The sequence below is a fragment of the Balaenoptera acutorostrata genome, chromosome 3 (genome assembly GCF_949987535.1).
Source record: "Balaenoptera acutorostrata chromosome 3, mBalAcu1.1, whole genome shotgun sequence".
NCBI lineage: Eukaryota > Metazoa > Chordata > Mammalia > Artiodactyla > Balaenopteridae > Balaenoptera > Balaenoptera acutorostrata.
This window is the reverse complement of record NC_080066.1, coordinates 62,191,948-62,205,406: the sequence shown is the minus strand read 5'-3', so window position 1 is coordinate 62,205,406 and position 13,459 is coordinate 62,191,948. Positions and strand designations below refer to the sequence as shown.

General features: G+C 51.4%; 1 protein-coding gene across 1 annotated transcript in view; it reads left to right on the top strand.

Moving 5' to 3' along the window:
* The window catches only part of LINGO1 (leucine rich repeat and Ig domain containing 1), a 78,978-nt gene that overhangs the window by 12,715 nt on the left and 52,804 nt on the right, over positions 1-13,459 (top strand). Inside the window, exon 2 of the mRNA XM_057543400.1 lies at positions 1,683-1,780. The gene's annotated coding sequence lies outside the window, so the exon portion shown is untranslated. The remainder of the gene's footprint in view (positions 1-1,682; positions 1,781-13,459) is intronic.

The following is a 13,459-nucleotide window of genomic DNA, read 5'->3' as shown; positions in this document are numbered from 1 at the left end:
TACTGTCTTAATAACTTTCCTATATAACAGACAGCAGTGTTAACTATAATCATGTTGTACTCTATGTCCCTAGAACTTATTTATCTTGTAACTGGAAGTTTTGATCACCTTCCTCCAATTCCTCCTCCCCCAACCCTCTGCCTCTGGTAACCATAAGTCTGATCTCTTTTCCTATGAGTTTGTTTTTTTATTTTTATTTTTTTAGATTCTACATACAGTATTTGTCTTTGTCTGACTTATTTCACTTAGCATAATGCCTTCAAGGTCCATCCATGTTGTCACAAGTGGTAGGATTTCCTTATTTTTTATGGCTGAATAATACTTTGTTATATCTCACATCTTCTTTATCCATTCATCCATTGATGGACGCTTTGGTTGTTTCCATATCTTGGCTAGTGTAAATAATGCTTCAGTGAACATAGGAGTGTATATATCTTTTTGAGTTAGTGTTTTCATTTCCTTTGCATATATACCCAGAAGTGGAATTGCTGAATTATATGGTAGTTCTATTTTTAATTTTTTGAGGACCCTCCATACTGTTTTCCATAGTGGCTGCACCAATTTACATTCCCACCAACAGTGCACAAGGATTCCCTTTTCTTCACATCCTCACTAGTATTTGTTATCTGAAAAGGGTAAATTTTACTGCAAGTAAATTATACCTCAATTAACCTGACTGGAAATAAAGCTCACCGTGGGATTGTTGAGACAGGGAAAACGAAATGAGAAATCAGTCAATCAGGGTAGTGTGACACGGGTAAGGAGGGGCTCCTGCACATGGTGGTCAGGGAAGGCTTTCTGAGGAGGTGTCTTGAGCTGAACCTGGATGAGGAGGAGCCAGGACTGTGTGGATCTGGAGGGAGGCAGAGAGAGCAGCGGGGCGGCCCTTGTGGCTGGAGCTGAGGGAGGAGAGGGGAGGGTGGGAGACAGGTCAGGGGCCTCCACTCTCCTCTGGGCATGATGGGAGCTACTGGGGGGCATAGACAGAGGGTGATTGAAACACTGGTGTGAGTGAGATGGCCCAGGGAGGAGAAGGGAGGGGAGGATGGAAACAGCAGCTTGTGACCATGTGTAAGGAGGAGTGATGAAGGGGTGCGATGTAAATGAGGAGAGTATGTGTCAGGAGCCTCTACAGGAGGGAGTGGTCAGCCAGCCAGAGACCCAGCAGGCTGGGGCAGGAGGACTGGCACGGGCAGGTGGGGGTCCTTGCTGAGGGTATTGTGGGCAGTGGTGGGACAGAAGCCAGACATCCTGGGTTGAGGGTGCTGGTGGTGAGGACATGTGAGTGAAGCTTCCAGGAGGCAGGGGACAGACTTCGTGGGTAGCAAAGGGAACCTCAGAGAGAACGAGGTAGAGCTGCCTCTGGTGTGTGTGGTGTGTGTGTGTGTGTTTTGAACAAGACTTGCCGAGATGGGCCTGACCCACTGAAGACAGTGTGAGATGGTGAGAAGGGAGGGGTTCGAACAGGCCCTTGGACACCAGGCCTGGGAGGGCAGTCCAGGGGGCTGGGAGACGGTAGGGAGGCCGGTGCCCCAAGGCCCATCCCTGAGGTGGGAGGCAGCGCTGAGCCCGCTGGGCTAGAGGGTCAGGATCTGCCTTGGGGGACCCATGCTGAGGCGGGCCCACCCCGGGTAGCAGAGGCCCCATCTTTGTCTGCACTAACCCTCCTGCTCTTCCCACAGTGCATGCTGGGACCGAGACGGACAGGCTGCTGTTCCTCCTGCCACTCCCCGGGCCCCCAGAGGACCATCTGTTTGCCTCCTGGTGCCGTCTAACCCAGGTAGGGGGAGATCAAGGGGGGCTCTCCCTGCCTCATGCCCCTGCACTGGGTGGGAGGGCTGTAAGTGTAAGGACCCCCGCCCCGCTGAATGGGCCCGTGTCAGGGCAATGGGGAGGGGCACAGCATGGGGTTTGAAGTCCCCAGTCACTGCAGGGCCTCCTGGGGAGGAGTTCCCAGACCTCCAAGAAGTGGGCCACTCCAGCAGCAAGCCATCCTCACCAGGCCGCGTCCCTGGGACACTGAGCGGCCCCCCGTTTGGTTCTCACACGTTCGCTGTCAGCGGTTTGTTAAGGATCCTTCGTGGTACACACCTGCCAATTTCTTTGGCAGTGGGAGGTTTTGCATCTGAGGTTTCTCATCCGTTGCTGTCACTGGCTTTTCCCTGCCAGAGTCGCTGTACTCACTCCCCTGATGTTTGTGATTCTGTGAGTGGTGCCTCTTACTTACGCTCTCTACAGGACACCCTCAGGGCAGAGGTGCTCTTTCCGGCACCAAGAACAGCCCTGCCTACTTTTAATCCCCTCGGTCTTGGGCCTGAGAGAGGACATTTCTCTGCCTCTCCTGGGAGCCCCAGGTGGAGGGAGGCTTTCTGCTTGGGGCCAAGTTCCCCAAGGGCTGGGATGTGGTGGGAGCTAGGCTTGCCAGGAAAAATATAAGGTGTCCAGTTAAATCTGAACTTCAGAAAGACAACAAATCATTTTTTTAGTATAAGTATGTCCCCAATGTTGCATGGGACATATAATTCTATTTATTAAATCTGGCAACCCTAGTGGGAGCTGGAACTCCAGCCTCCCTCTTCCTGTGTTCAGTCCTCCCTGCTGGGCTCACCTTGGTCCCCTCGGCTCACCTGCATCCAGTGCCTGTGGAGGGTGCCCTGGAGCCAAGGGCGGCCGAGCCTACTCAGGCCACAATCAATGGGTATTTCCTAATCGCCCAGGTCCTGCAGACTGTCCGTGGGGCAGAGACCTGGGGTTCCTGCTGGACGCTGGGGCAGCAGTCCTGGCTGTTAAGAGTGCTCTTGGGGTCCTTGTCTTCCCCTCTGTTCTCTGACAGCAGAATTCAGGCTGAGGCGGTCACTGGGCGGGGTTGGTCAGGGCCTTGTGCCCGTGATCAGAGCTGTGAGATAGGTGTGGAGCTGTGAGAGGATCTAGGAATAGAAAATGGTTTCTTGAGCTTGGAACCCAGCGTGCTGGGGGTGTTGGGGTGGAGGTGGTGGGGTATCAGGGATGAGGCAGGGCCAGATCATGAGGGAGCAGCTATTACCGCGAAAGGCCACCTCGGCAGTGACAGCAAAGCGATACAAAGGAAGTGTCTTCTCCTTAGGCGGAGTCATTTTTCCAACTGTTAAGGTAACATGTTCTCTATGTGTTTATCTATCTATCTGTCTGTCTATCTATCTATCTATCTATCTATCTATCTATCTATCTATCTGTGTAGAAGTATTTAAAGCATGCAGTTCAACCTCTTCCCATAATCTCTTCCTCGCCAGGGCTAACCACTGCTAACTAGTTCCATATATCATATCCTTCCAGACTTTTTTCTATGTACTTTATAAACATATTTTAAAAGGAAAAACATGAGATCACACTAGATATACTGCCCCGTCACTTGATTTTTCACTTAATATATTGTGTAGATCATTCTAACCGTCTTCTCTATCCTTTTACACCCATTGTATGGATGGTCTTTAAATTATTTTATCAATTATTAATCCTGTTGGTGGCCATTTAGATTGTTTCCGGTGTTTGGCTATTTATAAACCTCACTCAGAGAACCTCCCGGTTCGTACCTCTGTGTGCACTTGTGTTATGGGTCCTTTGGGAGTGTTTCTGGAAGTGGACTGTCTGGGTCAGAGGTTACGCACATTTCAAGGTTTGATCCATAGGCCAGATCAGCCTCCAGAAACTTGTGCCCACTTATCGTGTACAAGAGGCCTCCTCCCTTCACCCTTGCCAACCATGACATTATCAATCACTTAAATCCCCGCCAATCTGATAGGTAAAACTGATTTCTTTTACATTTCTTTGATCACTAATGAAGTTGAGAATATTTGTGTACGTTTTTTGGCCATTTCAACTTATTTGTGAATTGCCTATGTATGTCACGCCCTCAGCTCATTTTTCTATTCATCTGTCCCTTTATTCAGTAAGCATTGATTGAGCACCTACTACGTGTTAGGTACTGTTTTGGTTAGGGACCTAACAGTGAACAAAATTGACCAAAAAAACCCCCCTCTGCTCCATGGAACGAGCTCTAGTGAAGGAGAGACAGCCAAGGGAAAATAAACAAGTGAAATATACTGTGTGTAGTATGAGTGTTAGGTGCTAAGGAGAAAAAAATAAAGCAGGTGAGGGGATGGGAGGTATTGGATGACTTGAATATGGTAGTCAGGAAGGCCTTACTGGGAGGTGGCAGTAAAGGAAAGACCTGTAGGAAGCGAGAGAATGAGTCACACAAATGTCTGGGACCCTGAGTCAGGAGCAGGCCTGGCCTGTTCAGGGCTCAGTGAGAAGGCCAGTGTGGCTGGAACAGGGTGAGGGAGGGAGAGAGTGGGATGTGCGACCAGAGAGGGATCAAGAGCCAGATCACGCAAGGCCTTGTGGGCCACCCTAAAGCCTTGGCTTTTACTCAGAATGAAGCAGGGAAAGCAGGGAGACATGGAAGCTTCTGAATAGTGATATGACATGATCTGAATTTCATTTTAACCAGATCATTCCAGCTACTGTGAAGGGGGCCAGAACGGAAGCAGGGAGATCAGTCAGAAGACTGTTGCAATGATCCAGGGAAGAGATGGTGGGGGCTGGGACCAGGGGGTCTTGATGGAGGTGGGGAGAAGTGGACAGATTCTGGGTGCTTGTTAATGATAGAGCCAATAGAATTTCCTGGCAGATTGGATGAAGTGGTGTGTGTGTTTGAGAGAGAGAGGGAGCCAAAGATTACTGTCTTAGTCATTTTAAGCTGCCATAACCAAATACCATAGGCTGGGTGGCTTAAACAACACACATTTATTTCTCATACTTCTTTAGACTGGGAAGTCCAAGATCAAGGTGCTGGCAGACTCAGTTCTTGGCGAGGACCCCCTGCTTGGCTAGCAGATGACTACCATCTCGTTATGTGCTTACGTGACTACTTTGTGTGCATACGGAGAGACCAAGCTCTGGTGTCTCTTCTTTTTCTTACAAGGTCACTAATACCATCATGAGGGCCCCACCTTCATGACCTCATCTAACCCAAATTACCTCCCAAAATTCCCACCTCCAAATACTATCACATTGGGAGTTGGGCTTCAACATATGAATTTTGGGAGACACAAACATTCAGTCCATAACAATGACTCCAAAGGTTTTGGCCCAAGTAGGGAAAAGGATGGTGCTGCCATCAACAGAGACGGGGCAGAGAAGTGGGTTTGGTGTAAGGGAGGAGAAGAGCTCAGCTGTGGATAGGACTGGCTACATAATGTGTGGGGGCCAGAGCTAAATGAAAGTGGGTAGCCCTTTGTTTAAAAAATAATATTAAGAATTTCAAAGTGGTGACAGTAGAGCATTAAACTAAGCCTGGGACCTTTCTGAGTGTAAGGCCCAGTACGACTGCCCAGGTGGCATACCTGTGAGCAGGCCCTGGCTGTGGACATGTAAAGTGTGAGATGCTAGTAGACATCTGAGTAGAAATGGATACGTGAGGATGGAGTTCAGGGGCTAGGTCTGAGCTGGAGATACAAATATGGGGTCATCAGCATAAAGATAGCATTTAAAGCTATGAGATTGGATAAGAGCATCAAGGGAGTTGAGTATAGGTAGAAAAGAGAAAGACCAAAGACCTAGTCCTGGAGCCTCCTTTGGTCCAAAGTTAGGGAGCTGAGGAGGCACCAAAAAGGTGACTGAGAAGGTGCAATGAATGAGGTGGAAGAGAGCCAGGTATGCTATCCTGGAAGCCAAGGGCAAGACATGTTTCAAGCATAAGGTCGAGTAAGATGCAGACTGAGCATTGATCATGCATTAGCAGTGGGGAGGTCACAGGGGACCTTGGTTCAGTGATGGTGGGAGGGTGTGTGAAATGCATCTTATTGACTTGCAAGAGCAAACTGATTTGTAAGAGGGTAAGAGATTTAACCCTTTTGCCTGTCATATGTTGCAAATTTTTTTTTCACAGTTTTGTGGGGGGTTTTTTGTCACTTAAATTTATGGAGTTTTTTTTTCAAACCCCTTAAAACTTTTAAATTGTCCCGTGGTCAAGTCTGTCACTATTTTCCTTTAGAGTTTCTGGCCTTACCCACTGAAGAGTTTTGAAAAGATGTCTTATGTTGTTTTCTAGTTTTTATGATATTTAAAAATATTTAAATACCTAGTTCATTCGGAATGTTCTTATGTGTGTGGTTTGAGGATAGGGATCTACATGGTTTTTCCCCAAATGACTAGCCAGTTGTTTGGACACTGTTTATTGAGTGAGCTGTCCTTTCTCCCTGCTCTGAAGCTCCATTTCTATCATGTGCCAAATGTCCTCACACTCTCATGTCTGTCCAGGCCTTGCTGTTTGATTCCATTGATCTTTGCCTGGGGGAAGATTTAGGAAGTCCAGAGAATAGGTAGACTTGGCGATTGATTAGGGCTAGAGTGTGAGGAGGTGGGAGGAGTGGAAGGAAGAAACAAGCGGAAGTTAGGGATGATGGGAGCTCTACAGTGCTGAGGGCCTCCTATGTGCTGTCACAATTCCACAAGGTTGGTATTCTATATACACGTCTGCAGGTGAGGAAACTGAGGTTCAGAGAGACTTCATCACGTGTCCAGTGGCGTCAACTCTTAGCAGGTGGAGTCAGCCTGGGAAGCCGCTCTCTCGGCTCCCATGCTTGTGTTCTATCCATCCCAGTGACAGGGGAGGTGAGAGGGGTTGGGTTTCAGGAAGGCTGGAAGGGCTCCAGACACAAAATACCCCCCCCCCCCCCCCCCCCCCCCGCTCAGCATCCCCGTCTGCCATTTGGCTGGATCTTGAAGGTTTTCCCATTTCAAAGAGCAACCTGTTAAAACCAAAATACTCCTGGCAGAGAATCACACGTTAAGTTTACAGCTAACATCTTAATTATCAGTTAACACCTCTGCAGGGATTAGCTGACAGCCAGTTGAGGACACTGAAGGGGGCCCTATTCCATGTGTATCTGGGTTGGGGAAGGCCAGGAGAGGGGAGGGGTGAAAGCGGAGGGGACAGGTACCTGGCAATTCACAGCTTTTTCCTGGAAAAGAGGGAGGTGGAGCTGGATCCTTGCGGGAGGGGAAGGGGGAGAGGAGCAAGGGAGCAAGCGCTGCAGAGCTGGGGGAGGGGAAGGGAGGGGCATGGCAGCCTCTCCACGGAAGCCTGGGGCTGGGGCTCCTAGAGGACCTGGTGTCTACTAGACACGTGCTGTGTCCTGGACACAGAGGAGATGGTCCCCTGCTCAGTCTTGGTCTTGAGAAAGTCGGGAAATCAGCCACCACTATCCACCTTGGGCACTAGCTGCCAACAGTCGCTCAGAGCTGGGATCTGTCTCAGGCACCCAAACACTGGATCTGTCACCCAGGCCTGAGGAATTAGGGCAGGTGAGAGGCTGATGCCTCTGGAAACTCCTCTCTATCTTTGAGAGCCAGTCTGCTCTGCGGGTCAGGGCTCCGTGCGTGACCTTGGTTGCAGCTCTGTGTGAGGAGGGTCCAAGCTCCCTGTGTGACTAAGGACAAAAGCTCTGTGTGTGACCAGAGTTGAGGCTCCTTGTGTGATGGGGGTTGGAGCTCCATGTGTCAGGAAGGTCGGGGCTCCCTGTGTCACCAGAGTCGGGGTTTCGTGTGTGACCAGGTCCAGGCTCCAGCGTGAAGAGGGTTGGCGCTCCGATTGTGAGGCGGGTCTGGACTCTGTGTGCGCAGAGGCTCTGGGATCAGCATGTGATGAGGGTCAGGGCTCCGTGTGTGACCAGGGTCAGGACTCTCCATTTGAGGAAGGTCGAGCCTCAGTGTGTGTCCATGCTCGGGGCTTGCTGTGTGACCAGAGTCTCGGCTCCCTGTGTGATCAGGGTCGGGGGTCCCGTGTGACTAGGGTCAGGGCTCAGCGTGTGACCAGGGCTGCAGCTCCTTGTGTGAGGGGGGGTCGGGACTTGGTGTGAGCAGGCTTTGGGCTCAGCATGTGAGCAGGCTTTGGGCTCGGTGTGTGAGGAGGGTCTCAACTCATTGTGTGGGACCAGGGTCTAGGTGTGTGGGAAGAAGGTCAGGGCTCTTGTGTGAACAGGATTGGCACTCAGTGTGTGACCAGGCTCAAGGGTCAATGCATGAACAGGCTTAGGAGGGGCTTCCTTCCCCTTTTACTTCACTCTGAACAGTGGGGGAATGATCTGTGTCTTTGGGGGGATATTTGTGTCCACATGTAACTGGCTGCCCAGCTGCTTCATCACTGTGTTGGACTCTGACTTAGCCTTCCTGGGGCTCCGGGGCTAAGAGCAGCTCCCTCATCTTCCCTATTCCTCCCTATCTTGTCCCTACTCTCCCCTTTTCTCCCTTCCCCTCCCCTCCTCTCCTCTGCCAGCCAACGCTGGCCTTGCACCCAGTTGCTGGCAGACAGACCCGGAGACACCCAGATGCCCTTCCAGCTCGAGGCTGGCCCGAGTCCTGGGTAACCTGCAGTCAGGCACACCTCCAGCTCTTCCCTCCTTCTCACCTGCACACCCTCCCTAAGGTGCTCAAGGGCTCAACTGGGGAGGGAGCCTCATGGGAGGGGGCAGGTGGTGATGAAGTCAGACTTCCAGGAGGGGAGGAACTGAGCTTGATGCCTAGGAACAGGCTGAAGAGTCTCCAGAAAGGGGACCTATGGGAGAAAAGGCTGGGGGTCTCTGGAGGTGCTGGAGGTGGGGCCTGTCAGTGAGTTGGGGGGCGGCTGGAAGGTGTGAGGGGTCAGATGGAGGAGGCCTCCATAGCCACCTGAAGACCTCTTTAGCAGTTCAAACCTGCAGTAAGGATGCCTAGAGTGGAAAATAGACCCCATCGTTCATTCAGCAAATGGGCACCTAGTTGTCTAGACTAGGCACATCTGTGAACCAAACAAAAAGTAGTTTCCTGCCCTGCAGGAGCTGCCAGGCTACAGGGAGGCCATGACTGAAGGAGGAGTAAAGGGCCTCACCCTGCCCCCCTCCTCCCATCCACCCAGTGGCCCCCAGGGCATCTCCACAAACACAGGGGCTCACGGGGCTAGTGCTGGAAACCTGATGTCCTTGAGGGACCTGAGGGGGAAGCTGAAAGAGAGGATTCCTTTCTGCTGATGCATGGTTCTGGGAGGGAGGATGGCCGAGACAAGGAGAAGGTGAGAACCAGAGGAAGGGGAGAAAGGCCTCTGAGGAGAGGAGCCCCCTCCCTCTGCGGCTCCTACCAGGGCAGAGAAAGGGGATGGGGCCTCTCGGGCATCGTGGCTGACTGTCCCATTTGGCCCAGGACTGTCCCAGTTTTAACACTTCTCAGTCCTGGGATGGTTGGTCACCCTACCAGAAAGCCATTCTGCACCAGAGTCTCAGCCTCTGCCCCTGGCAACCCACAGCGTCCAGGCAAGCCGTGCTGGGTCTCTTAGGACCTGGATGTCTAGGTCATGGTGCCGGCTGTGCCTAGGAATTGTGGGAAGCAACTCTGGGCTCCCTGGGGGGCGGGGGTGCTGAGGAAGGAGCGAGGGGCAGGGGTCTCACCGCAGTGGCTGAGATGCCTTTAGGGCCCCAGGGGACTGAGGCCAGATCCAGTAGGTGCACTTGATTCTGAGGCCTGGGGAATCTGGGGGGCCTTGAGGCAGGAAGCAGCGGCAGAGCTGTCCATGCTTTTGTGTCCACCTTCCTCTGCCCACCAGAGTCTGGCTACCAGCTGCCCTGGTCCTCCTGTACCGGGTTGGGAGGCCTGGCTTCTCTGTTCTGCCCCCGACTTGCCATGTGACCTTAGTTCAGTCAATCCTGAACCTGGGCCTCTGTGGCCTTACCTGAGACACGTCTGTAACTCTGGACCAGAGCTGTCTGAGGGAGGGACTCTGGACCAAAGCACAAAATGTGGCCTGGGTTAACATGCTGCTGTGGTCACTGTTGTGGCTCAAGTGCCTGCCCTTGGGGGGCCAGCTCTGGGCACCACCGAGGAGCCTCAGGTAGGGCCGAATCCCCATGCTTGTGGGGGGAGACAGATGTATGAACTAGAGGTTGAAAATTGGAGGCCCCAGCCAGGGATGTGGCTTATGGATAGGTTTTGTTCCATTTTAAACAATTTGTTTTTTCTCACTGAGATATAATTCACGTACCATAAAACTTACCATTTTAAAGTGTACAATTCAGTCTTTTTTAGTATATTCACAAGATTATGCAACCATCATCAGTATCTAATTCCAGAGCATTTTCCTCACCTCAAAAGGAAACCCTGTACTCTCATTAGCAGTTACTCCCCCTCTTTCCATCCCCCAGGTCCTGACAACCACTAATCTGCTTTCTGTCTCTATGGATTTGCCTATTCTGGACATTTCATATAAATAGAATCATACAAGAGATGGCTTTCTGTGACTAGCTTCTTTCACATAACAATGTTTTCAAAGTTCATCCATGCTGTAGCATGTGTCAGTATTTCATTCCTTTTTATGGCCTGATAATATTCCATTCTCTGGCTATTCCATATTTTCTTTATCCATTCGTTCATGGACATTTAGATATTTCCACTTTTTGGCCATTATGAATACTGCCACTATGAACATTTGTGTAACGGTCTTTGTGGGAACCTGTTTTCCATTCTCTTGGGTTTATCCCAGGAGTGGAATCACTGGGCCATAAAGTGGCTTGGTGTTGATGCCTTAGGCAGGGCGTGTGCTCTCCACTTCTCAAGTCTTGCCCATCTCCCGATTGCATTACCTACACTGTCATTTCCTCTCTGGTCCCTGTAGGCATCTAAGTTTTCAGCCCTTGATTACAGAACAGTGATGGAGAGAAACACAGGGGGCTATAGGAGCCACAGAAAGCTCCTGACCTGGGGAGGGGTCTGGGAGAGCTTTCTGGAGGAGTTATCACCTGAGCTTAATTTAGGCTGAGTGGACATTTTTTTTTTTTTAAACTTTTAGCTGCACCACGCGGCATGTGGGATCTTAGTTCCCTGACAAGGATCGAACCCGAGCCCCCGGCAGTGGAAGCACGGAGTCTTAACCACTGGACCGCCAGGGAAGTCCTGAGTGGACATTTAAAAAAAAAAATTTATTTACTTACTTATTTACTTATTCATTTTCGGCTGCGTTGGGTCTTCGTTGCTGTGCAGGGGCTTTCTCTAGTTGCGGCGAGCAGGGGCTACTATATAGTTGCGGTGCGAGGGCTTCTCATTGTGGTGGCTTCTCTTGTTGTGGAGCTCGGGCTCTAGGCACGTGGGCTCAGTAGTTGTGGCTCGCAGGCTCTAGAGCGCAGGCTCAGTAGTCATGGCGCACGGGCTTAGTTACTCTGTGGCCACGTGGGATCTTCCCGGACCAGGGATTGAACCCGTGTCCCCAGCATTGGCAGGCGGATTCTTAACCACTGCGCCACCAGGGAAGTCCCCTGAGTGGACATTTTTAAGGGCAAAAGGAGTGAGGGAGAGTGCTCCAGCGGGAAGCAGAAGCAAAGAGGTGTGAAACCGCTTCCTTTTTCTCTTCCCTGAGGGGTGAGCCCTGGGGGGGTGGGGGTGGGGTTCTCCAGGGGCCAGCCGAGCTACTCTCTCCCTTCCTCTAGCGCTTACCTCCTGTCTGTCTTCTCTCTTTCTCAGTCTTCTCTGTTTCTCTGTTTTCTTTTTTTTTTTTCTGTCCTTTCTGTCGTTTGTTTGGGGAACTGCAAACAGTTCGACGGGCTGGAGAGGAGAAGAGGGAAGATGAGGGAGTGAGATAAGCCAGTGGTCTTAAGCCCCTGCAGAGAGAACAGGGTGGGGTGAGGGGCAAAAGGATGGGGGACTGCGGCCCTTCCTTAGCTAGGGGCAGAGTCCGAGAACCTAGCACAGAGGTGACCCTGAGCCAGAACACTCCATGTCCCAAATGGCATCCAATTTTCCCTCCCTCGGGGGCAGGTGAGAGGTGGGATGGGCCCCGCCAGGCTGGACCAGGCCTGCAGGCAGAGGCAGAGCGAGGGGCCCAGACTCGGAGCTGCGCACACATCTTCCCAGGTTTCTGCTCCACTACCTAATGGGTAATTATACCCTGACATGCACGGAGGCAAAGAAGGGATTTTCTGTGAAGCAAAATCTCCCGTGAAATATTCAGGCCATGCTGGCTTTGCTTCCCAGGCATCTAAACACTGCTGCTTGGCTTGGCCACAGTTTGAGAGGCCACATGTGCCTAGAAGGCTGCATGGGGCTTTTTATTTCCTTCTCGATAGGGAGAGTTTTTCATGGACTAGGAAGAACCTTGGCTTTGGGCCTAAGACGCTGCGTACATACGTGTGTGTGGTGTGTGTTTGCCTGTGTCGCCTCTGCACATTCATTTATGAACTTGGCTGTGCGTGTGTATTCTGAGGGTGCGTGCTTACACATGCCTGTGATGCACCCTGGCATGGACAGTGCATTTTACACGGCTCTCTGGGTTGTCTCTGAAGGTGCTTCTCCACTGTGCCGTGTTCTCTGATTCTGGGGAGGCTGCCTATGAGACCCTCTTGGTGGGTGAAAGTCCACCCTGTGTGTGAGTTCTGCCTGTGACCGGCATGGCACTCAGGGTTGTGGGTTTGCACCAAAAGCCTTGAAGTCCTCACAAGTTCGGGGGCTCAGAGGTGTCAGCTGGTTTGCTGCACATTTGAGTCAAGCTTTGCCTCTCTTCTCTCTGGCTTATGGTTTGTTTGGTTTCCACCAAGTTTTGAGTGCTTGATGGAGGCTTGGGGGAGCATGTTTGCTTCTGAGAGTTCATTGAACTGGGACATGTCTGTCTCTTTGTCAGTGCCCCCGAGCCCCTAACCCTAACCCCACTTGTCTCCTCTGGCCCTTAAAGCCCCTGTATTTGCACTGAAGATCACCCTTCTCAACCCTTGCTTTTGTACTTAATTTACTCCTCCACATTGCACAAGATAGGCAGGACTAGAATTATTGTACCTATTTGGCAGATGAGGAAACTGAGGTCCAGAGAGGCAAAAGACATGCCTGAAGTCACGTGGTGAACCAGGGCTTTAAGCAAGATCACTAGCGTCTTCTCCCTGTGTATGAGCCCTTTGCCTGCAGCTGCAGCCCTGGCCCTTGGTAGAGGGGACCCTGCCCAGAGGAAACAGTCCCCAGTTTCATGAATGAATCGAGCTGGAGGGTGCTGCCTTCTCCACATGGAGCTCTCCTCTCCTCTGTCATCATTCAACATTGTCCTGGGGAGACAGCCACAGGGCTCTTTTCATCTCCAAATCAACAGGCAGGGACGCAAGAGGCAGTAATATTGACGTCCATCATTGATATTTCCTTATTGTGGCTGTAATTAGCAATTCTTCCATGGCTGAGGCTCGATCTGGCAGACAAGTGGAGGAGCTCCAGCTTGTTAATGTCAGCCTGTTAATGTCACACTGACATGGCTGATAGGGGGGGCGGTGGCCTTAGGTAGGGAGAAGGAGAAGTGAGAGGCTGAGCAGAAGGTCGACAGCTCTTCCCTCCTCCCCAGGCACTTGTTCTCCTTGAGCACAGCCTGCTAGAGCACCCTTTGTCCCATGTACCCCAAGATAGTTCACTTCCCAGGTTGCCGCCT